Raw genomic sequence first — 25,012 nt, forward strand, 5'->3', positions numbered from 1 at the left:
GCCTTGGTAATCCTGAAGAACTGAGCCAGGATCTAGCACTGCTCGTGAGGAAATTCCAGAAGTTCTCAGGACGTGGTCGCTTTGGAAGACCCTCAAGGAGCAATGATTCCTCATCCAGTGACTACAAGAAGAGGCTTTGTCACAAATGCAAGAAACCAGGACACTACATTCAAGATTGTCCTCAGTGGGAAAAGGAATCAAAGAAGAAGAAATACAAGGATTACAGTTCTGATGATGCGAAGAAAAAGAAGAAATCCTCAAAATCTTCATCATCCAAATCCTCAAAGTCTTCATCTCACAAGAAGAGCAGCTCCAAAAAGGCTCGCGCATTCATTGGCAAGGAAATGGACTCTGAGGCTGAATCTGAACAAAATGAGGAAGAGGAGGCATCTGAGGATTCCGAATCCGGTGTGGCTAGCCTAGCCCTCGCTACTGCATTCGTCAGCAAGTCTATCTTCAACACTGAAGAAAATGATCTCACCAACAAGGCTGATGAAGGCAATGATGACTACGCTCCCACCTATTGCTTCATGGCAAAGGGTGCCAAGGTACTCAAATATACCTCCTCTGAATCAAGTGAGAATGAATCTGATGAAAACCTTAAGCCCAGCTATTCTAAACTTGCTAAGATTGCTGTGAAACAACAAAGGGCCCTTGAAAAGGTTCAAAACATGCTAGATAAAAGTGATGATATGTTGGGTGAAGAAATGGATCGCACTAAAACCTTGACTGAAAATCTTCAGAGACTTCAGACTAGGCTTGACAACCTTCAAGGTCATCATAACACTCTCTTGTCTGATCATGAGAAGCTTTCTTATGAATTTCTTCAAATAAAGCAAGATCTTGATAAGATAAAAGTGAGTTATGAAGATCTCCAGAAGGAGCGCGATTCATTACTTGCTCAACAAATCAGTGCTGCTCAGGAAGAATTTGTTCCTCCATGTTTGAAATGCATTGAACGTGAATCTGCTAATTCTTCACCTGAATGTTCAAATGCTTCAAATGCTACAAATTCCTCAACTGTCTCTACTATCATTAATTCCTCATCTGAGGACATTGCTAGTATCACTAACGATGCAGGGCTAAAGGAATTGTACATGACAGGCATGTACAAAAGCCTCAGAGGGCATCAGGCTCTTTGTGATGTGCTTAAAAAGCAGATCCTCAACAGGAACCCTAGGAAAGAGGGTATTGCCTTTGAGAGGAAACTCAATGCTGATGGTACATATTGGAAGCCCGAGCAGTACCCCAAAACCTCATGGGTTGCTGCAAAGGGACCTCCAGTTGATCCATCTAATTTATCTGGCTTTACATGTGAATCTTCTCATTCTTCTGATGAGTCATTTGACTCCAAATAGAAACTGTTTAAAACTCAGAATGGTGAAGTATTTGCTAGATGTGTTGGCACTAACTGCAGGAACGGTTCCCCTAATCTGGGTTCCCAAAAGGTGCCTTGAAAGTCTTCAGGTGAATGTCCTCATGACACCACCTGTGAAGATTAGGAACCCCAGATCAAATTCTTCATATGGACCAAATTCTTCATATGGATCCAAGTCCTCATACAGACCAAATTCCTCACATGGATCATATTCCTCAAGAGGATCAAAGTCCTCATATGAACATCATCGTGCTAACAACCCTGTTTCGCAGGGAAGAGCCAAGGGCTATGAATATGAGAATTATTCTTCTAATCATTATGTTCATAAGTCCTCAAAGAATTTCTCTGCTAATTCATATGCTTACCCTAACTTCTCTTATGTGAAACGAAACGGATTGGCTTCTATGCCACCTTTCTCATATGGAGCTCACAGAGTGATGAACTCTTTACCACCCCTTCAGATGTGGGCGGTGAAGAAAAAGAACTAATCTCTTCTGCAGGGTGAGGTCTCCAAACGTGCTTGAACGTATGAAGAATTTGCTGGAGACCTGAAGAGTGCCTGAAAGGACGCAGGCTAATCATGAAGAAATGAACTTTCATTTCTCACGTCCTCATACTGTTTTTAACTGTTACATTGCTTGATGAAATTGGTCTGATGAATTGTGATGTCATATTCTTCACTGATGAAGTATATGAAGTTCGTAAGCTGCACTAATTCATCTGCAGGATGATCAACCCAAAGCCACTGAGTGGGTCCTCGATAGTGGATGTACAAATCACATGACTGGTGACAAGAATCTATTGATTGATGCTCCCTTATCACCATCGCATCTGAAGCCTATCATCTTCGCTGACAAAGGCAAAAGTCAGGTATTGGGTCTAGGTAAGGTTGCGATCAAAAAGGATCGACACATGGACAAAGTCATGCTTGTCGAGTCCTTAGGATACAACCTCATGTCTGTCTCAATTCTTTGTGATCTTGATATGGTAGTTGTCTTTGGCAAGTATCGTTGTGTTGTGGTTATGGAAGCTGACAATTCCAAAGTCTTCGAAGGCTTTAGGAGAGGAGACTTGTATATTGTTGATTTCTCTACAGGACCGCAACCGGCCGTGTGCCTACTCGCAAAAGCTTCAGAAGGTTGGCTATGGCATCGACGACTTGGTCATGCAGGCATGAGGATTTGCACACGCTTGCAAAGAAGAAGCATGTCATTGGCATTGAGAATGTCAAATTCCTCAAGGATCACTTGTGTGGAGCTTGTGAAGCTGGAAAGATGACCAAGGCTAAGCATCCAGCGAAGACTATCATGACCACTACTCAACCATCGAATTGCTTCACATGGACCTCTTTGGTCCTAACCATTACTCAGCTGTCACAAATGACGCATCTCTCTATGGGCTTGTTATTGTTGATGATTACTCTCGTTACACATGGGTACACATTGTTACTTACAAACATGAAGTGCAGGAAGTCTTCAAACGATTTTCCTCGAGGGCTTCAACCAACTTTGGTGTGAAGATCAAGCACATCAGAAGTGACAATGGAACTGAGTTCAAGAATTCTGGTCTTGATGACTATCTTGATGAACTTGGTATTACTCATGAGTTATCTGCTCCTTATACTCCTCAGCAGAATGGCGTCGTGGAGCGCAAGAACAGAACTCTTGTTGAGATGGCTCGCACTATGCTTGATGAGTACAAGACACCTCGTCACTTCTGGATTGAGGCAATTTATACCGCGTGCCACATCATCAACAGGGTATATCTTCACAAATTCTTCAAGAAGACTGCCTATGAACTCCACACTGACAAGAAACCCAATAGAGCACCTACCCTCTGTGATAGATGAACCAGCACCTGAGGAAACTATCAAGTTCAAGGCTACTGAGGATGTCATTCCTACCGAAGAATCTGCTGAAGAATTTATTCCAGAACGTGAAGAACGTCGAGCTAATGCACCTGAAGAAATTGCTGAAGAAAATGGTGCTGAAGAAAATGCTGATCAAATTCCTCGACGACAACCTACTCATCCTCGCGTTGCAAAAGAAGTGCAAAGCCCACTAAGGTAGATGAAGCATTTCTGGAGCCTGAGTGGATTCAGGCCATGCAAGAAGAATTACATCAGTTTGAGCTCAACAACGTTTGGGAACTGGTCAATCGTCTAGATCCTCGCAAACACAATATCATTGGCACAAAGTGGATCTACCGCAACAAGCAAGATGAAAATGGCCTTGTGGTGAGGAATAAGGCACGGCTAGTAGCTCAAGGCTACACACAGGTTGAAGGAATTGATTTCGATGAAACTTTTGCACTTGTTGCTAGACTTGAAGCTATTCGCATATTACTTGCTTATGCTAACCATCATGATATCACTTTATATCAAATGGATGTGAAAAGTGCATTCCTCAATGGTAAGCTTAAGGAAGAAGTATATGTTGCTCAACCCCCAGGTTTTGAAGATCCTAAGCATCCAGACAAAGTCTTCAATCTAAATAAGGCCCTCTATGGCCTCAAGCAGGCCCCTCGGGCGTGGTATGATACTTTGAAGGAATTCCTCATGAAGAAAGGCTTCAAACCCGGTTCACTCGACCCTACTCTTTTCACTAAATCATATGATGATGAATTGTTTGTATGCCAAATATATGTTGATGATATCATCTTTGGCTGTACTGACCAACGTTATAGTGATGAATTTGCCTATATGATGAGTGAAGAATATCAAATGTCTATGATGGGAGAGTTGAAATTCTTCTTAGGTCTTCAAATTCGTCAACAGCGCAATGGCATATTCATATCTCAGGAGAAATACCTCAAGGATGTACTGAGGAAATTCGGCATGCAAGATTGCAAAGGCGTCAAAATTCCGTTGCCCACAAATGGCCATCTGTGCACTGATGAAAATGGTATTGACTTCGATCAAAAGGTATACCGCTCCATGATTGGTTCTTTATTGTACTTATGTGCATCTAGGCCAGATATTATGCTTAGTGTTTGCATGTGTGCCCGATTTCAAGCTACACCGAAGGAATCACACCATAAGGTTGTGAAACATATTCTTCGATATCTAGCTCACACACCAACACTAGGATTATGGTACCCCAAGGGCTCGGCTTTTGATCTCGTTGGATATTCTGACTCTGACTATGCTGGTGATCGTGTGGATCGCAAGTCAACATCTGGTACATGTCATTTCCTCGGACGATCTTTGGTCTGTTGGTCCTCGAAGAAGCAGAACTGCGTATCACTGTCTACTGCTGAAGCTGAGTACATTGCTGCTGGTTCTTGTTGTGCTCAATTGCTGTGGATGAAGCAAACTCTCAAGGACTACGGCGTCAACGTGAAGAATGTGCCTCTCTTCTGTGACAATGAGAGTGCCATCAAGATTGCTCACAACCCAGTTCAGCACTCGAAGACAAAGCACATTCAGATTCGTCATCATTTTCTTCGCGATCATGTGTTGAAGGGCGACATTTCTATTGAGCATGTGAAGACTGAAGAACAGCTAGCCGATATCTTCACAAAGCCCTTGGATGAGAAGAGATTTAGCAAGTTGCGGTGTGAGCTAAATATCTTAGAATCTTCGAATGTTCTTTGAAGAGGACACTCATCCTAACACTTATGCAAAATTGATGACTTAGATGTGCAACACATGAAGAAACGTTTTTCTTCAATCAATGAAGAATAACACTCTAAGTGTGAAGAAATTAATGAAGAATTTGATTCTCAGAACCCTACGACAATTGTACGCGGTGTCTGAAATCATCATTCTTATACGGTGGGTCACGCCACCACAAAAGTTGAAAATCTTCAATTTGAGTTTTTCCTCAGTTTTTGAAATTCCTCAGTTGTTCATATTCTTCAACTTTGCAAAATCTTCACTGTTTCCGTCGTTTTTCTTCATTGGCTATATATATATATATAAGTTTATGTCCTCTACAGCATTCACTTATGGCTAATTCTTCAAGTTGGTTTTTCTGCTAAGTGAATGTGATCGGACCCTTCCCCCTCTATGCTATACTCAACCCAATCTATTCACAAATTCTTCATGTGCGTTCTATTTGAAACTCGTTCAAAATCTTCACTGTGTCCTTGTCAGCTGAAGAATTTGCGAACGGAACTTTTAACTTATCTTATCCAAATTTTCGGCTTTGCCGCTCAAACCGTTCCGCTTCCCACGATATACTTATCTATTCACCCACGATCTAACACGATCTCCACTTCTCAGTACGTGGGTGACACATGTCAAGCGAATGAGAAGGGTCAGGGGCACGTTCGTCCAATTTCTTCGGGCGAACAGTTTTTCACCGTGGCTATAAATACCCCCTCTCCCCTTCCTCACTTCTTTTACTCCGCTCGACCTCTCTCCAGCTCGAGCTTCTCAAACCCTAGCGCCGCCGCTACATCATCGTCGCCGGTGAGGAAGAGCTTCACTGCCTCGACCTCGTCGCCGCCGTACTCGCGCCGGCCGCGGAAATCTTCACTCCGCCGCCGCCGTAGCCGTCTTCCTCCGCCAAGTTAGGGCGTGGAAGATCTGCACAGACGAGCTTCACTTCTCCACATCCCAGTTCGTCGTGTTCTTCGTTCAGGGTAATTAAAAGTTACTTTTACTGCCCTCTTTGATTCAAATGACTTCTACAAAATCTTCAAAGGTGTTTATTCCTCAAATTTTTCACACACTGAACACCTCACTTGTCATCTGTTCTTGATTCGTTTCTCTAAGCATCATTTTTCTTCAAGATTCCTCAATTGTGTGGATCTTCGATCTATACAACTCTGGAACCTAAGACAAAGAACGCTTAGTGAAATTCTTCAAGACTCATCTGGTCAAATTCCTCAAACTTGTTCTTTTTGAAAAACCTTCTGAGAACGCATATGACCTCTCCAAATTCCTCGCAACTATACTCTGTTCACAGGTACTCATGTCCGCTGCTGAATCACTAGGTTCTCATCAACTTAACTCATTTGCAGCGTTCCTCGAAGAAAAGTTGCATACTTCTTCAGAGAGTTCAATTGTTCAAATTCCTCAACTGAAGAAAATGGCTGATGGAAAGAAGCCACAGAAAGGAGGAAAGAGGCCTGAGGTCAATACTGCCTTTGAAATCCCTGAGGACATTTATGCTGGGTACTGCACACCCCCTGAGGAAGATAAGAATCAGCGCAAGGTGCGCATTCAGAGGATAGAAAGGAGATGGGCAAAAGAGTGGAGGGAGTACAGGTATGTGACTCCAAAATACATGAAGAAATTCGCTGTTACTCCTCCATGCTCAAGACCACCATTGGCACCTGGCCAAGAGGCAGATCCCACTAGCATCAAGCGCGGTGAGGATTTTCCTGAAGAATGGGCCAAGCGCCAGGCCAAGTTGGCCAAACAGGCAAAAGATGCAGTGAAGAAATTCAACGAAGATTCCACTGCTGCTGCTGCTGAGGCCTCTGTAAGGCCGAAGAAATCCATGGCAAAGAAGCCTGCGCACAAGCCAAGTGCCTCTTCTTCAATGCCCTCACGGCCAATTTCCTCAGCTCAGCCCTCACGGCCAATTCCTCAAGCCGCTCCTGCTCCTCCAAAGTCCTCAGCTGCTCCGACAAAATCCTCAGCACCTGTGCATCTCGCCACGTGCCAAAGGACTACAGGCATCTCTATTGCCTCAGGAGCTTCGGCTAGTTCCTCAGCTGCACCAAATTCTTCAACAGGACCCTCTCTGCTGAAGACAAAGACCACTGCTGGACGAGGCTCTCGCCCAAGTCCTCACAAGAAGCAGGTCGCCTTCCAAGTGCCGTCTGAAGAAGACGAAGCTGATGATGAAGAACTTGCTGAGATCATCAGAGACAGGCAAGTCAGGGCCGCTAGAGCCAAGGGCACAGATGTGCCACTGCTTTTGGATCCAAAGTTGATCCTCGACTACATTGACCTCTGGCACAAGGACCCAAACACTCCTATGCCTGACTTCAAGCTGACTCCTGGTCAAAGTCATATGTTGACTGCCTTCATCCAAGAAGAAAATTGGAAATTTGAGAAGGCCAGGCAGCTCAAGAAAGCATAGTACAGGAAGGAGAAGTTCCTGAAGAACAACGTTGTCTCTATGACAACTGATGAACTTGTAAAGATCCAGTCTGAAATCAAAGTCCTCAGCGATGATTTCAGCGCTTACTATGCTGATTGGAAAGGAGCCAAGGTCAAGTTTGTCAAACTGACCAAACTGTTCACCTCAAATGTTGCAGCCCCATCGCAACAAGAAATTCCTCAGGCTGAAGCATCTGCTCAGCCAAATGAAGAACATGCCAGCACCGCTGATGACAATCAGGCTGCTGAAGAAAATGTGAGTTCCAAGGCTGATGACTGCATTCCAGCCACTGAAGAAATTGCCAGGGCACCCACTAGTGGTGCGCCTGAAGAAAATGAAGAGGTCAGGGCAACTGCATCAGTTGTGCCTGAAGAAAATCAACCACATTCCTCTGCTCCTCTTGCGCCTACTCCAACTCCAATCCTTCCATCTGCATCAGATGTGAAGAAGACCAAGGCTGCAGAGCGTGCAGCAGTGAAGAAAAGGAAAGCATCAACTCCTTCAGATTCTTCAGCACCGAAGAAGATGAAGAAATTGACAAGTTCATTTGCTAATCCAATTGATGTTGTTCCAGTTTCCTCCATGCCATCAAAGGAAATCATCCCTTTTGATGAAGAATATGAGATCCCTAGCGGATCTGATGAAGAAAATCCTTCTGCTGCTTCGTCAGAGCAGATGGATGAAGAAATTGAAGTGGATAGAATCCCTTCAACCCCCACAGTCTCCTCGCCTATGCCTCAGTTTACTGCTGAAGAGGCTGGCGTTGAAGAAATTGAAGATGAAGATGTGGACATTGGCTGTACCACACCAGTGATGAATGATGACTTTTGGGAAAGTCAGCACCCCAATTCTCCACTCTTCACTCCACTGCAGCAAATTCCTCAGTCCCCAGTCACTACAGTTCAAATGGGATCTGATGAAGCTCATGAAGACATTCCAGCCGCTAGTGCTGAAGAAAATGAAAATGAAGAATTCAAGAACCAGGCTGCCACTGAAGAGGAACCAGAAATTCCTCAGCCTGAAGAACCTGAGATTGCGATTCCTGAGGTCATCATGCAACTGACTGACACTCCTCTGCCCAAGCCAAAGGATCCATTCTCAAGGAAGCAAAAATTCAAGGCTGATGATTTCTTCGGCGAGCACGTATTCTTCACCGAGTACAACCCTTATGACTCTGCTCGCATAAGGAAGAGGCGTTTCTGGACTGCCAGCCAGGCAAATTTCTATTCCTCAGTGCTGTTCAACAAAGACAAAGTCTTCGATCATGAGCACATTCCTCACGTGGATATGGAATCTCTGCCGTGCTTCGTGCCAGTCCTCAGTGTTCTTTACGACGCTGGACTGTTAAATTTCTGCACTGACATATGTGATTGGAATGAAGAGCTAATTCTTCAATTTTATGCAACACTGCACATCACCGGCAACTCTGAAGATGTGAATTCATGGGTGCTGGACTGGATGTCTGAAAACACTCACTACAAAGCACCAGCTACTGAATTGCTTCGTGCTTTGCCTCTCAGTCCGCCCCTTGAAGGTGCTTGTTGCGTCTACAATGAACCTGAGCTTACCGATCACTACATGCAAGTGCTGATGAAGCCTTTGAAGCCAGGTCAGGCCCCAAGAACAAAATTCCTTGTGAAGGAATTGTTGTATGTGCCTCGGACTGTCTATCGCATTCTGACGAAGACATTGAGTCCTATCAAGGGCCACGACTCAAATGAAGAAGAAGTCGTTGGCATCATGAAGAATCTGCTTTTCAATATCATTCATGGCGTTCCCGTCAACTTCCATGATTTCTTCATGAGGACTCTGGCCAATGTCGCAATGTCACCATTTGAGTTGAAGCCTTATGCACCATGGATTATGAGATTCATCAGAACAAGGTCTTCACTCAACTACAAAGCTGATACACTGAACCATTGCAGCTACTTGCCCCCGATTGAAGTCCTCAAACGGACATTTTCCTCAGCTGATGAAAAGGGCAAGGCTACTGCTGTAATTGATGAAGGCATTCGTCCATTGGATGGACAATTTCGCAAGGCTGCATCCTACTCCACCAATGATGACTCTGCCACCCATGACTCTGCCGCAAACGCACCCAAGCAAAATCCTCAAGGCACAGCACCCAGGGTGATGACTGACCGTGAGCTTCTCCTCAGTCTTCATCAGAAGGTTGATCGCAATCATAAATGGGTCAAGCGTCAGTTTGGTTCAATTCTTCACAACATGACTGCTACCCACAATGCAGTGAAGAAAAACCACTACTACCTTCATGAAACCCTCAACCGCACCTGGGCTGTTCTGTCTCAAGTCTATAGTGAAGAAGATCTGAAGAAAATGGGTCTCAAGGAAGATCTTGACTAGGCTGCACCTCCTCCGAAGAAGTACAAGAAGGTCAAGGTTCCTTCCTTGGTGGCCAGCTCCTATTCTTCATCACGTGACACTGATGAACATGAAGACTTGGATGACACTGCAGCAGGCCCTACTACAACAAACGACCCCAACAACGCTGACGCTCCTTCATCACCTTGATATTCTTCAGGGGCGTTAGTCCTCATTTTCGACCCTTTTGGTCATTCGATGACAAAGGGGGAGAAATTTGAGTTAGTCTTCAAGCGGGTCTATCTTATATGGGCGTTTTTTTCTAAAGTTACAACTCTCGTTCTTCTGATGACTTTGTTGGATCGAGTTGTAAACTTAAACTCTATGGTGGCTTGATACTTTTGCTGTTTCTTCTGCATGCTTATTCCTCGTTAATATTATTGCACGCATGCTGAATTACATCAGTCACCATATTTCATCATGCATTTCAAATTCTTCATATATTATGTCAAATGCGTGTATGAATTACAAGATATAGGGGGAGATCTCCATGATTCAACTCTTCAAGTGTGCATTGCTTCAAAAGCAAATTCCTCACTATGCACATCTTCAGGGGGAGTTCTTCTATATCTTGCAATCAAATTCCTCAATATCAGTATTTACACTTCATATGTTTATCCCCGTTGAAAACTTAACCTATATTGTCATCAATCACCAAAAAGGGGGAGATTGTAAGTGCATCTAGTGCCCCTTAGTGATTTTGGTGTATTGAAGACTTATAGGTTAAGGGACTAATGTGTTTATGAGTGTACACAGGTCTATAAGTCTATGAGGAGTTTGATATTTACAGAGAAAGTCGACCCCTAAAAATGAAGTTCTTCGACTGAAGACTTTGGATTTCTGAAGACTTTCTGAAGACTTTGAAAGTGAAGAAATTGGTGTGACCTTGAAGACTTGGTATTCATTTGAGGAACATGAAGCGTGAAGACTTTTGTTTTCGTAGTTTCATTTTCTCTTTCTTGAGTCATAGGAAACACCGTACTGTTAAAGGGGGTCGAGGAAATACTAAGGAAAATTTCCATGTGATGCTCAACTCAAAATCCTACACCTACCAATCCCTTCGAGTGAAGCCATTGGAAATCTCATACAGTTCAGTCATATTCTTCAGTGACAGAGACGAAGTTCTTCTGGTCTCTGAGGAATTTGTTCTGACTGAGGAGTTAGGAATTCGCCAGTGCGGATTGCCTACACAGTGAGGAACATGATAGCCCTGAGGAATTTGATACTCAAATTTCCGACCGTTGCTGTGCTATGCGCCAGCTGTCCCAAAATATCTACCCACCTAACGGTCATATCATTGAAGGGCATTTATGTCTTATCATGTCGGGCTGCTCCCTAGGCTATAAATAGCCGCCCCCTACAACCACTAGCTGGTTGGCTGCTCCGAGAGAAACTGACACTTGTCATTTGAGAGCATCCCATCCTCCGAGGACTTTGAGCGAAAATCATCAAGTGAGGAAAACCCCAAACCCAAACACCTACAAACCCAAAGTGATTGAGCATCACTGAAGAGATTGATCCTGCGTGGATCCGACGCTTGTTACCTTTGAAGACTGTGCTTCTTCCAGACGGTTAGGCGTCATGGTCTAGAGCATCCAAGAGGAAATTGTGGATCGCCGAGTGACCGAGTTTGTGAAGGTTTGGAAGTCACCTGAAGACTTACCACGAGTGATTGGGCGAGGTCTGTGTGACCTTAGCTCAAGGAGAATACGGTGAGGACTGTGTGTCCGGGACTGTGTGTCCTCAGGTTTAAATACCTAGCCGCTCCAACTAGACGTACAACTGAGACAGCAGTTGGAACTGGTCTACCAAACCATTTTCTTCACCAAGCTTACTGGTTCTATTTCCTCAACTCTTCCATTTCCTCATTACTGTGTTGTATGCTTGTTCATATTTGTGTTTGAAGACTTTGACTGAAGACTTTCTCAGTTTCCTCAGTCTGTTTGTCTTCATCCTGTGTTATCCTGTGTTTACGCTTTCTGTACTCTGTGCTTGTTTTCATTTCATCATGATGACTATGCTTGTGTTCTGCTATGCATACTTTTGAGTACTTATTCCGCTGCAAGTAGTTCTTCGCGAAGGAATTTCCTCACCCACAAATTCCTCAGTGAAGAATTTATAAAAATCGCCTATTCACCCCCCATCTAGTCGATATAACGCACTTTCACAACTCTTCTTTAATAAATCCATTAAGGAATGCAGTTTTGATATCCATTTGTCAGATTTCATAAAATGTGGCAATTGCTAATCCTGATTCGGACGGACTTTAAGCATCGATACGAGTGAGAAAATCTCATCGTAGTCAACATCTTGAATTTGTCAAAAACCCTTTTTGACAAGTTGAGCTTTGTAGATAGTAACACTACTATCAGCGTTCGTCTTCCTCTTGAAGATCCATTTATTCTCAATGGCTTGCCGATCATCGGGAAAGTCCACCAAAGTCCACACTTTGTTCTCATGCATGGATTCTATCTCAGATTTCATGGCCTCAAGCCATCTGTCGGAATCTGGGCTCATCATCGCTTCCTCATAGTTCGTAGGTTCATCATGGTCTAGCAACATGACTTCCAGAACAGGATTACCGTACCACTCTGGTGCGGATCGTACTCTGGTTGACCTACAAGGTTCGGTAGTAACTTGATCTGTAGTTTCATGATCATTATCATTAACTTCCTCACTAACTGGTGTAGGCATCACTGGAACTGATTTCAGTGATGAGCTACCTTCATTTTCGAGAGAAGGTACAATTACCTCATCAAGTTCTACTTTCCTCCCACTCACTTCTTCCGAGAGAAACTCCTTCTCTAGAAAGGATCCACTCTTAGTAACCAAGATCTTGCCTTCGGATCTATGATAGAAGGTGTACCCAACAGTTTCTTTTGGGTATCCTATGAAGACGCACTTCTTTGATTTGGGTTTGAGCTTATCAGGCTGAAACTTTTTCACATAATGTAATGCCCCGAGAATCTTGCTACAGTAATCTCCCCCTGATGGTGGCCATGTCATCGTGATTACTATGCAAGTTTCCGCTTGTTTTGAAAATCAAATTCAAAATCAAATTTAATTTGCAAGTGAAATTTAAAGTTTCACTGATATGGTTCCAAAAAAAGTCCACCATTTAGCAACTAATCCATAACAAATAATTGTTAAGGAAAAACTACATCACCGCAATGCTAAATGGGCTATAGCAATTAAAACAATACCAATTCAGCCCATTTAATCACTTTTCCTATTATGAAAAATTCAAATGAACTCCTATGTCTCCCAAACTTTTCGTGTCAGTACAAAAGCCTGCAATTTAATTAAATGCCCAAGCTCCATAATTTTGCAAAGCCATTTGATGGCTTATTTAATTGAAAATAGTGGTTGTTTTAAATGTCAGTAAAAGAAAAGGAAAAGTAGAGGGGAGAGAGAGAAAGCCCCTGATCACTTGGGTTGCGGCCCACTGGAATCGGCCCGCTCCCCCGTCCTTGTCGTGTTCTCTCCCCGCGCACTGCTACACCGACCGCGCCCAAACAGGGGCGCGTCCCCGCCAAACCCACCTCGCCGGCGCCGCCCTGAGGGGATAAGGCCGATGCCTCGGCCCCTCCTGCCACCTCTCCCACTCCCTCTCCCAGATCCACTCCCCTCTCTCCCTCGCTCGCGCTCGCTCTTTCTCCCCAGTGCCCGAGCGCGCCCGCCGGCGTCCTTCGTCGTCACCGCGGCCACTGTCACCTCTCCACCGCCTCGCCGTGCCACAAGGACGCGCCGTCCTTGGCTACTCCCTCTGCACCCACCGGAGCGAGACGGGAGCCACCACCACGAGCCCGACAACCCCTTCTTCCTCCTGCGGCCGTCTTCGTCTCCGGCGTCGATTCGCCGCCATTGGTCCTCCCAGCGACTCGCCGACGTGCCCCCAGGCTCCGCCTCGACCTCCTCATCCTCCCCGCCAAGCCACGCGGACCGGGACATCCCCGCAGCACCACTACGACCTCGCCTTCACCCTCGGCTCCGACGAACGCCGCCGCCCCGAATCCGCGCCACTGCTGCTCCTAGTCACCCACCGGGCCATCGTGTGCCCCCAAGGTGAGCCCCGGCCCCTTCCCCTATCCTCGCGCGTCTCCGCCTCCTCCGCAGCTAGCTCGCAGTGTAGCCGAAGCTCCGCCGTCCGCTGTGCCGTCGGGCTCTCGCACCCAGCGCAGCGCTTCTCTGCCCGCACCGGCGATCCCCACGTGCTCCTGGCCCTCCCAGGAGGCCAGTGAGCCCCTTAGCCAGCCAACTAGCACCTCACGGCCCCGATCCCGCGCTTGCTCGAAGCTACTCCACCGCTGACCTCGTCGCCGGTGCCGTTTCCGACCACCCGCGGACGTGCCACCACCACCAAACGACGCGGTGTCGTGTCGCTGTTCGAACAGACCCAGCCGCGCGCCGAACGGCGCCGTAAAACGCATTTCCGATGCGGCCCGAGCGGCTCCGCCACATTTAGGCATCGCCGGCGGCTAGACGCCAGCCACCGCCGATGTGGCACACCTGGGGCCACACCCTCGGTCGCTGACCCGTGGGCCCCTGGGGCCCGGCTGTCCTGTTGACTTTGGACAACTGCTGACTGGGCAGGCCCCAGCCACTAACGTGTGGGCCCCACCGCTTATTCCTCTAATTAAAATGTTTGAATAAGTAAAACTGATTAGTTTAGCTAATTAGTCTATGATAGGTGGGGTCCAGTAGCTAATTAACCTAGATTAGTTAGTTTAATACACTGTTAGACTAACAGAGGCTGACATGTGGGTTCCACTGGACCCACAAGCCAGGTTTGACCTGGTTAGCCGCCCTGCTGACTGCTGATGTCACTGTGACGTCATGCTGATGCAATATTTAATTCCAGAAAATGTTTAAACCTTTAGAAATTCATAGAAAATAAACCGTAGCTCTCATGAAAATGTTTTCTACATGAAAGTTGCTCAGAAAAATCCAACGTTTTCGAATACGCGGTCAGTTCATCTGTCACATGCCCCTAGCATGCTGAACATGGAACATTCCCCCTCCGGCCATCTGTCTGACACAGGTCCGGAACCGGGAATACATTCCCGGTTGAATTCCCCCTTCACCTATGTCGTGCAGTACTACGTTAGGTCGACCCTAGTTCCGCTTATCGTCTTGTCATGCTTAGTGGTACCTTTGTTTGCTTTATATTTACTGTTTCTTCCCCCTCTTCTCTTCGGTAGACCCCGAGACCGATGTCGCCCCTGTGATCGACTACATCGACGACGACCCCTCCTTGCCAGAGCAACCAGGCAAGCCCCCCCTTTGATCATCCCGATATCGCCCATTCCATTCTCTCATGCTTGCATTAGGTTTTTCTACTGTTATTGTTTGCTCCTATTCTGGTGCATAGCCTGCTTTTGTAACCTGCTCATTGTTACCTACCTGCTTATCCTAAACTGCTTAGTATAGGTTGGTTAGTGATCCATCAGTGAACCCCACCTTGTCCTTGTTGCCCCTGCTTCATCATTGAAGACCCGATCAACGGGATCGAAGACCAGGCCCCGGCACCGCACATCACTTTCCCCTTAGTTGCTCGACACTACTGGGTTACTATCGAGTGCCGAGGGTGAGACCTCTACAGCACTTCTGATGTTAACCATGTAGTGTAGCTATTCGGTCCTGGTCATCGAGTGTGATTCCGCCTTAACCACTTCCGATACGACTCTGTCGTGCAACCCCTCAAGTGTGAACCTCGGGCTGGTTCCTCTTACGTTCACCTTGATGATTACATCGAGTGGAATTCACCGGGGGTGATTCCTCGGGTTTTCCCCTTGATGTTTGGACACACGGATACTTAGACTTTACCACTGGTACTTGGAAAGGCGGGTCGACCCTGAGGGGTACCCGCGAGTGATGTGGAGACGGGTTGACCTGGAGGGTGCCCGCGAGATAATTACGAGGCGTGGCCGGGAATTCCTAGCCCTTGCCGCAAGTCCTCGAGACGGGGCAACGGGGTCACATCTTTCGTGAGTCTCTGCTTGTTACCGCGCGTTCCCAATCCACTACGATTTGGATAGTTGATCCAAGGGGCCTCTGGCCTGATAGCACTAACCATCACGTGGGCATAGTATGGGCGTTCTGCGTCGTATGCATCAGCCGAAGCTTAATAGATGTCAGCGACTGAGCGGCGCGCGCCGGGTTGGACTGGTAAGCACCTGCTTTTTTTAAGGAGGTAGCTAGGTCTGCTCACCGGCCGCCCTCGCAACATGCAGGAGTTCCCGGGGAGATGGCCCATGAACCCTGGGGGCATAGGTTTAGTCCGGCGTGCTGACCTCTCTATTAAGCCTAGGTCGGGTTGCGGCGTATTGTTTGGCCGAGGCCGGGCATGACCCAGGAAAGTGTGTTCGGCCGGAGTTAATCGAGCGTGGTGGGTAAGTTGGTGCACCCCTGCAGGAAAGAAAAAAAATCTATCGATAGCATGTCCTACGGTAACGGACACTTGGAGTTGTATCCCGATCGATACAACTGGAACTGGATACTTGTGATGAGAAATGGATTGTGATGATAACTGGATAGTATGGCTCTGGGATTGCTTTCTCGCAGGGAGTCGAGAAAGGATCTCTGGCCGAGGTTGATAACACTACTACTACTTTACTTTATGCTACTCTACTCCCTCCTGTTGCTGCAAGATGGTGGTTTCCAGAAGATGCTAGTCTTTGATAGGACTAGGCCTCCTCTCTATTCTGGCATTTCTGCAGCCCAGTCCACATATACAACCTTCCTTTGAGAATGTTGCATATGTAGTGTAGATCCTTGCTTGCGAGTACTTTGGATGAGTACTCACGGTTGCTTTGCTCCCCCTTTGCCCCTTTCTTCTTCTTTCCGGTTGATGCAACCAGATGTCGGAGCCCAGGAGCCAGATGCCACCGTCGATGCCTACTACTATGTGGAGACCGCCGACGACCAGGAGTAGTTAGGAGGCTCCCAGGCAGGAGGCCTTGCCTTTTCGATCAATGTTGCTTTTGTGCTGGCCTTCTTAAGGCAACTTGTCTAACTTATGTATGTGCTCAGATATTGTTGCTTCCGCTGACTCTTGTGTTTTCGAGCTTATGTATTCGAGGCCTCGAGGCCCCTGGCTTGTAATATAAAGTTTGTATTAATTTAATTTGTGTCTAGAGTTGTGTTGTGATATCTTCCCATGAGTCCTTGATCTTGATCGTACACATTTGCGTGTATGATTAGTGTATGATTGAATCGAGGGCGTCACAAGTTGGTATCAGAGCCTACTGCCTGTAGGTAGCCCCCTTCCAACTCCTTGGCCGAAGTCGAGTCTAGTCACTACAAAAAACTTTTACTAACATGGTTGTGTGTCTTACGGGCCCACGTCGCCATTGGGTGGAATTAGGATCTTTTACTCCTCGTCTATACTCTGAGACTCTGATCTCTCTTCTATTCGGGTTAAAGATTTTACTAACTCTAACTTTAGGTTCTCGTAACCACTTCCTACCGGAGAGCCCCTTCAGTCCAGATGATCGCTTGCTGCTTCAGAAGATTTCGAAGATACTCTCCGATGTTTCCCCGAAACCCTTGTGCCCTTCGCCGTTGTAATTCCCTACCACCGATATATCCTTATGGATAACTACATACACTTGTCATTCATACAATCATTCCTTGTTGCTCTTGTTATTTCAAGATGCCCTAAAATACTCTCCGTTGCCCCGAGAATCCTATGAGCTTACTGCCTTGCAGTTCTTTACCACATGAATACCCCTACGGATAATTCCTCGCACTTATCGAGTATCCGTTCATCCCCAGTTGTTCGTATGCTTCATAAGATTCTCTGAAATACTATTCGATCTTCCGAGAATCCTCTTCAAACTATTGCTCGGCAATTACTTGTCTGCTTACATTATGGACGCTTCTCATATGTCTAGCAATATTCATTAGTATCATTTGACACCGTCATTTTGTTCCTATTGATTCAACATGTGAGCGAATGCGCGCAATCACCAGTTGATCCTTTTAAATGATCTTACCGGCTCAGACGTCACTCCGGACATGTGCTGGTTCTCGGCAAACCAAACCTTAATTGATTGTCGATCTATATCTATTCAACTTACTTGTCTTTTGATCAAAGTGTCTGCTTCTGATCTTCTAATTTGGAAATCATAATTTCTTTGCATTAAGCATCGAATTATTCAGATGTTTCTATAATCCAATGCCTTTGCATTCTTTCCTTCTTCTGATTGAGTACTGATACTCAAATCAGATCCATTGAAGACCGTTGAATCCTTTGTTCGATTATTATCCGGCAGTTTCCTTCATATTCAAAATTTTGTGAGCTCTTCCCCTAATACATATTGCCTTTGGTAAATTGTATTCTCTGCTTTGTCAACCATGCTCTGCTTCCGAGCTTGAGTTAATTATCTCTAAAGTTTTTGCAAATGTTCCTATGATGCCCCAACGGGTTGAACTAATGCTTTCCCTAATTTGTCTGAACCCGGAAATTTCTATGGGTCATACTCTACTGGTGTTACGCCGGATAAAAGTTTATACACTACAACTTTGTCAAAAGCGAGAAGTAAATGAGAGGTTATGCATTGAAGAAGTGGGAGTCGACCTTGAACTTTGTGTTCATGCCCATAGACATGATGTAGATCTTATCATGGAAGCTTCTCTTATAATCAAATGTTCCCTTGTATAAGCTCATCTTGCATCTCTAAATTGATTCTTTGCAATCGTGGTTCCGACCATATTTTCTCCTTGATTCCATTTCCCGGACAAGTTAAAATACTTGTCTTCTGCAGATCATTTCATCTGTCCAACCTCTATTATGATCTACCTCGAGTATTGCCCCCTGTTATCTCGAGAATATCACGGGACTACATAACTTCTTATGAGTTCTTCCTCAACTATTATTTCTCGCCGATTCCAATTTTCCACGGGTTCTGGGTTATTAGTCACTTGAGAACACCGATAAGTGAATCGATTCCGCACTATGATTCTATAACTCTAAGTAATTTTCGTTGCTTACGAGTTTAATAATCCTTCAAGTCATTCCTAGCCTAATCAGCTATATCATAATCGTACTAAATTTTTTAACTATCCTATCTGGTCCTTCTTCCCGGAGCACAGTTTCCGACAATGAGCTAAGCTTACATCGATCTTCCTTATCTTATCATTTTTTCGCCTTGAACAGCAAGCGTGATTTCGAGTTTGTGTTGTACCCATGGTTCCAATAACCTTTCGCTTCATCATTCCTTTGACTTGATGTCATCGCCGATCGATTACATCTTCATGAAATCTCTCGACAAATGGGTCATGATCATCACCAACATTTTGATCTGTTCCAGGATATCAATCGAATTCATGATGAGAAATACAATCCTTGCCCCTCGATGATTTATGTTATCATCGACAACATTCTTGCCTTCCCCAACACAAACTTGTTCATATAATTTTGGAAATACATCCTTTTTGACATGTCGATGGATTGTTGTTGAACCCATCGGCCACCTCCTCGTCCTTTTCCTGATAAAATTGCATGAGATGTTCTAGAAATTTCTGATGGATCCTTTGTGTTCCCAAGGTCCGACCTTTACTTGATGACCATGTCAATGCTATCCCGAAGCATGGTTGTTGTACTCCGAACATCATTAAGAACCTTGGAAGCGCAATGCTAAATCTTCTTGATCAATTATCCAAACAACGTTGTATGGGTAAACCTCATAAATTCCTTGCCCTTTTGCCTATCTGGTATCATACTTGGAGCCTATCACATATATCATGATATGCTTTTCCTTGGGAAAGAAATACTCTTGATACCCAGGTATAAACACATTTTCCTTGCCATTGGTCTGTTTAATTTGATAATCACATTTTCCTTTCCGTAGCTGTGTTTAACCTTTCTTGTAAACTAACTTGTCTGAGCAGAGATAATTCTTTGCTTATGTAAACACCTCGGTGTACCAACTCTGTCAGTAAGACCTTATTACTATTGTTGATGACATTCCGGTAACCACCGATGGACGAGAACTTTGCCTATTGGTCCACCTCGTCTTACGAGCAGGAAAATGGTTCTCTTCGTCCCACGCCCTTGGTACCAACGTTGTTGACAACATAACTAACAGTCTATCATCTGACATTCCTTGCTATCGGCCCCCTTTCTACTTTTAACCCACATGGTGGGCTCATAACCCAAAGTTCCACAGGATCGGAACCTGACTCTCTCATATATCCTTTATTCCGAAGTATCATTTGCTCTTGGCTTTGTGTGTTGTCACGAGCCACCGTCCGAGAGATGATCTATTCCCGATGCTCTGAACCCCCTTCTCACACTCTGTTCAGGTATCGATCGTTTGTCCATTTGCTTGAAACTTCCTATTATACCTTCATATTTTGCTCTCGATGTTTTCTTAAGTTTCAACTCGAGAGATACTTCTGCCACATTCCCTGAATTGTTCTCCAGATAATTAACCCTATAAGGGTCAGTTCTCCCGAAGTTACTCTTTACTTCCGCACTTAAATCTCAGGACGAGATTTCTTGTAGTGGAGGAGATTTGTGACGCCCCGAGAATCTTGCTACAAAAATCTCCCCCTGATGGTGGCCATGTCATTGTGATTACTATGCAAGTTTCCGCTTGTTTGAAAATCAAATTCAAATTAAATTTAATTTGCAAGTGAAATTTAAAGTTTCACTGATATGGTTGCAAAAAAAGTCCACCATTTAGCAACTAATCCATAACAAATAATTGTTAAGGAAAAACTACATCACCGCAATGCTAAATGGGCTATAGCAATTAAAACAATACCAATTCAGCCCATTTAATCACTTTTCCTATTATGAAAAATTCAAATGAACTCCTATGTCTCCCAAACTTTTCGTGTTAGTACAAAAGCCTGCAATTTAATTAAATGCCCAAGCTCCATAATTTTGCAAAGCCATTTGATGGCTTATTTAATTGCAAATAGTGGTTGTTTTAAATGTCAGTAAAAGAAAAGGAAAAGCAGAGGGGAGAGAGAGAAAGCCCCTGATCACTTGGGCTGCAGCCCACTAGAGTCGGCCCGCTCCCCCGTCCTTGTCGTGTTCTCTCCCCGCGCACTGCTACACCGACCGCGCCCGAACAGGGGCGCGTCCCCGCCGAACCCACCTCGCCGGCGTCGCCCCGAGGGGATAAGGGCGATGCCTCGGCCCCCCTGCCACCTCTCCCACTCCCTCTCCCAGATCCACTCCACTCTCTCCCTCGCTCGCGCTCGCTCTTTCTCCCCAATGCCCGAGCGCGCCCGTCGGCGTCCTCCGTCGTCACCGCGGCCACCGTCACCTCTCCGCCGCCTTGCCGTGCCACAAGGCGCGTTGTCCTTGGCTACTCCCTCTGCACCCACCGAAGCGAGACGGGAGCCACCACCACGAGCCCGATGACCCCTTCTTCCTCCTGCGGCCGTCTTCATCTCCGGCGTCGATTCGCCACCGTTGGTCCTCCCGGCGCCTCGCCGATGTGGCCCCAGGCTCCGCCTCGACCTCCTCATCCTCCCCGCCAAGCCATGCGGACCAGGACGTCCCCGCAGCACCACTACGACCTCGCCTTCACCCTCGGCTCCTACGAACGCCGCCGCCCCGAATCCGCGCCACTCTGCTCCTAGTCACCACCGGGCCACCGTGTGCCCCCAAGGTGAGCTCCGGCCCCTTCCCCCTCTCCTCGCGCATCTCCGCCTCCTCCGCAGCTAGCTCGCAGCATAGCCGAGCTCCGCCGTCCTCTGTGGCCGTCGGGCTCGCGCACCCAGTGCTTCTCTGCCCGCACCGGCGATCCCCATGTGCTCCTGGCCCTCCCAGCAGGCAAGTGAGCCCCTTAGCCAGCCATCTAGCACCTCACAGCCCCGATCCCGCGCTTGCCCGAAGCTGCTCCGCCGCTGACCTCGTCGCCGGTGCCGTTTCCGACCACCTGCGGACGTGCCACCACCACCAAACAACGCGGCGTCGTGTCGCCGTTCGAACGGACCCAGCCGCGCGCCGAACGGCGCCGTAAAATGCGTTTCCGACGCGGCCCGAGCGGCTCCGCCACGTTTAGGCGTCGCCGGTGGCGAGACGCCGGCCACCGCCAACGTGGCACACCTGGGGCCACACCCTCGGTCGCTGACCCGTGGGCCCCTGGGGCCCGGCTGTCCTGTTAACTTCGGTCAACTTCTGACTGGGCAGGCCCCAGCCACTGACGCGCGGGCCCCACCGCTCATTCCTCTAAATAAAATGTTTGAATAATTAAAACTGATTAGTTTAGCTAATTAGTCTATGACAGGTGGGGTCCAGTAGCTAAGTAACCTAGATTAGTTAGTTTAATACACTGTTAGACTAACAGAGGCTGACATGTGGGTCCCACTGGACCCACAGGCCAGGTTTGACCTGGTCAGCCGCCCTGTTGACTGCTGATGTCACTATGACATCATGCTAATGCAATAACCCTTCTGTTAATTTATTTAATTCCAGAAAATGTTTAAACCTTTAGAAATTCATAAAAAAATAAACCGTAGCTCTGATGAAAATGTTTTCTACATGAAAGTTGCTCAGAAAAATCCAACGTTTCCGAATACGCGGTCCGTTCATCTGTCACATGCCCCTAGCATGCTGAACATGGAACATTCCCCCTCCGGTCATCTGTCTGACACAGGTCCGGAACCGGGAATACATTCTCGGTTGAATTCCCCCTTCACCTATGTCGTGCAGTACTACGTTAGGTCGACCCTAGTTCTGCTTATCGTCTTGTCATGCTTAGTGGTACCTTTGTTTGCTTTATATTTACTGTTTCTTCCCCCTCTTCTCTTCGGTAGACCCCGAGACCGATGCCGCCCCTGTGATCGACTACATCGACGACGACCCCTCCTTGCCAGAGCAACCAGACAAGCCCCCTTTGATCATCCCGATATCGCCCATTACATTCTCTCATGCTTGCATTAGATTTTGCTACTGTTATTGTTTGCTCCTATTCTGATGCATAGCCTGCTTTTGTAACCTGCTCATTGTTACCTACCTGCTTATCCTAAACTGCTTAGTATAGGTTGGTTAGTGATCCATCAGTGACCCCCACCTTGTCCATGTTGCCCCTGCTTCATCATTGAAGACCCGATCAACGGGATCGAAGACCAGGCCCCGGCACCGCACATCACTTTCCCATTAGTTGCACGACACTACTGGGTTACTATCGAGTGCCGAGGGTGAGACCTCTACAGCACTTCTGATGTTAACCCTGTAGTGTAGCTATTCGGTCGTGGTCATCGAGGGTGATTCCACCTTAACCACTTCCGATACGACTCTGTCGTGCAACCCCTCAAGTGTGAACCTCGGGGGTGGTTCCTCTTACGTTCACCTTGATGATTACATCGAGTGGAATTCACCGGGGGTGATTCCTCGGGTTTTCCCCTTGATGTTTGGACACACGGATACTTGGACTTTACCACTGTTACTTGGAAAGTCGGGTCGACCCTGAGGGGTACCCACGAGTGATGTGGAGACGGGTTGACCTGGAGGGTGCCCGCGAGATAATTACGAGGCGTGGCCGGGCATTCCTAGCCCTTGCCGCAAGTCCTCGAGACGGGGCAACGGGGTCACATCTTTCGTGAGTCTGCTTGTTACCGCGCGTTCCTAATCCACTACGATTTGGATAGTTGATCCGAGGGGGCTCTGGCCTGATAGCACTAACCATCACGTGGGCATAGTATGGGCGTTTTGCGTCGTATGCATCAGCCGAAGCTTAATAGACGTCAGCGACTGAGCGGGGCGCGCCGGCTTGGACTGGTAAGCACCTGCTTTTTTTAGGAGGTAGCTAGGTCTGCTCACCGGCCGCCCTCGCAACGTGCAGGAGTTCCCGGGGAGATGGCCCATGAACCCTGGGGGCATAGGTTTAGTCTGGCGTGCTGACCTCTCTATTAAGCCTAGGTCGGGTTGCGACATATTGTTTGGCCGAGGCCGGGCATGACCCAGGAAAGTGTGTCCGGCCAGAGTTAATCGAGCGTGGTGGGTAAGTTGGTGCACCCCTGCAGGGAAGAAAACATCTATCGATAGCCTGTCCTACGGTAACGGACACTTGCAGTTGTATCCCGATCGATACAACTAGAACTGGATACTTGTGATGAGAAATGGATTGTGATGATAACTGGATAGTATGGCTCTGGGATTGCTTTCTCGCAGGGAGTCGAGAAAGGATCTCTGGCCAAGGTTGATAACACTACTACTACTTTACTTTATGCTACTCTACTCCCTCCTGTTGTTGCAAGATGGTGGTTTCTAGAATATGCTAGTCTTCGATAGGACTAGGCCTTCTCTCTATTCTGGCATTTCTGCAGCCCAGTCCACATATACAACCTTCCTTTGAGAATGTTGCATATGTAGTGTAGATCCTTGCTTGCGAGTACTTTGGATGAGTACTCACGATTGCTTTGCTCCCCATTTGCCCCTTTCTTCTTCTTTCCGATTGATGCAACCAGATGTCGGAGCCCAGAGCCAGATGCCACCGTTGATGCCTACTACTACGTGGAGACCGCCGACGACCAGGAGTAGTTAGGAGGCTCCCAGGCAGGAGGCCTTGCCTTTTCGATCAATGTTGCTTTTGTGCTGGCCTTCTTAAGTAAACTTGTCTAACTTATGTTTGTGCTCAGATATTGTTGCTTCCGCTGACTCTTGTGTTTTCGAGCTTATGTATTCGAGCCCTCGAGGCCCCTGGCTTGTAATATAAAGCTTGTATTATTTTAATTTGTGTCTAGAGTTGTGTTGTGATATCTTCCCGTGAGTCCTTGATCTTGATCGTACAAATTTGCGTGTATGATTAGTGTATGATTGAATCGAGGGCGTCACACATAAGCATCGCAACCCCAAACTTTAAGAAACGGCAGCTTAGGTTTCTTGCTAAACCACAGTTCATACGGTGTCGTCTCAACGAATTTTTAGACGGTGTCCTATTTAACGTGAATGCAGCTGTCTCTAATGCATAACCCCAAAATGATAGTGGTAAATCGGTAAGAGACATCATAGATCGCACCATATCTAATAAAGTACGGTTACGATGTTCGGACACACCATTACGCTGTGGTGTTCCAGGTGGCGTGAGTTGTGAAACTATTCCACATTGTTTCAAATGAAGGCCAAACTCGTAACTCAAATATTCGCCTCCGCGATCAGATCGTAGAAACTTTATTTTCTTGTTACGATGATTCTCAACTTCACTCTGAAATTCTTTGAACTTTTCAA

The sequence above is a fragment of the Triticum aestivum genome, chromosome 5D, assembly GCF_018294505.1.
Source record: "Triticum aestivum cultivar Chinese Spring chromosome 5D, IWGSC CS RefSeq v2.1, whole genome shotgun sequence".
Taxonomy (NCBI): domain Eukaryota; kingdom Viridiplantae; phylum Streptophyta; class Magnoliopsida; order Poales; family Poaceae; genus Triticum; species Triticum aestivum.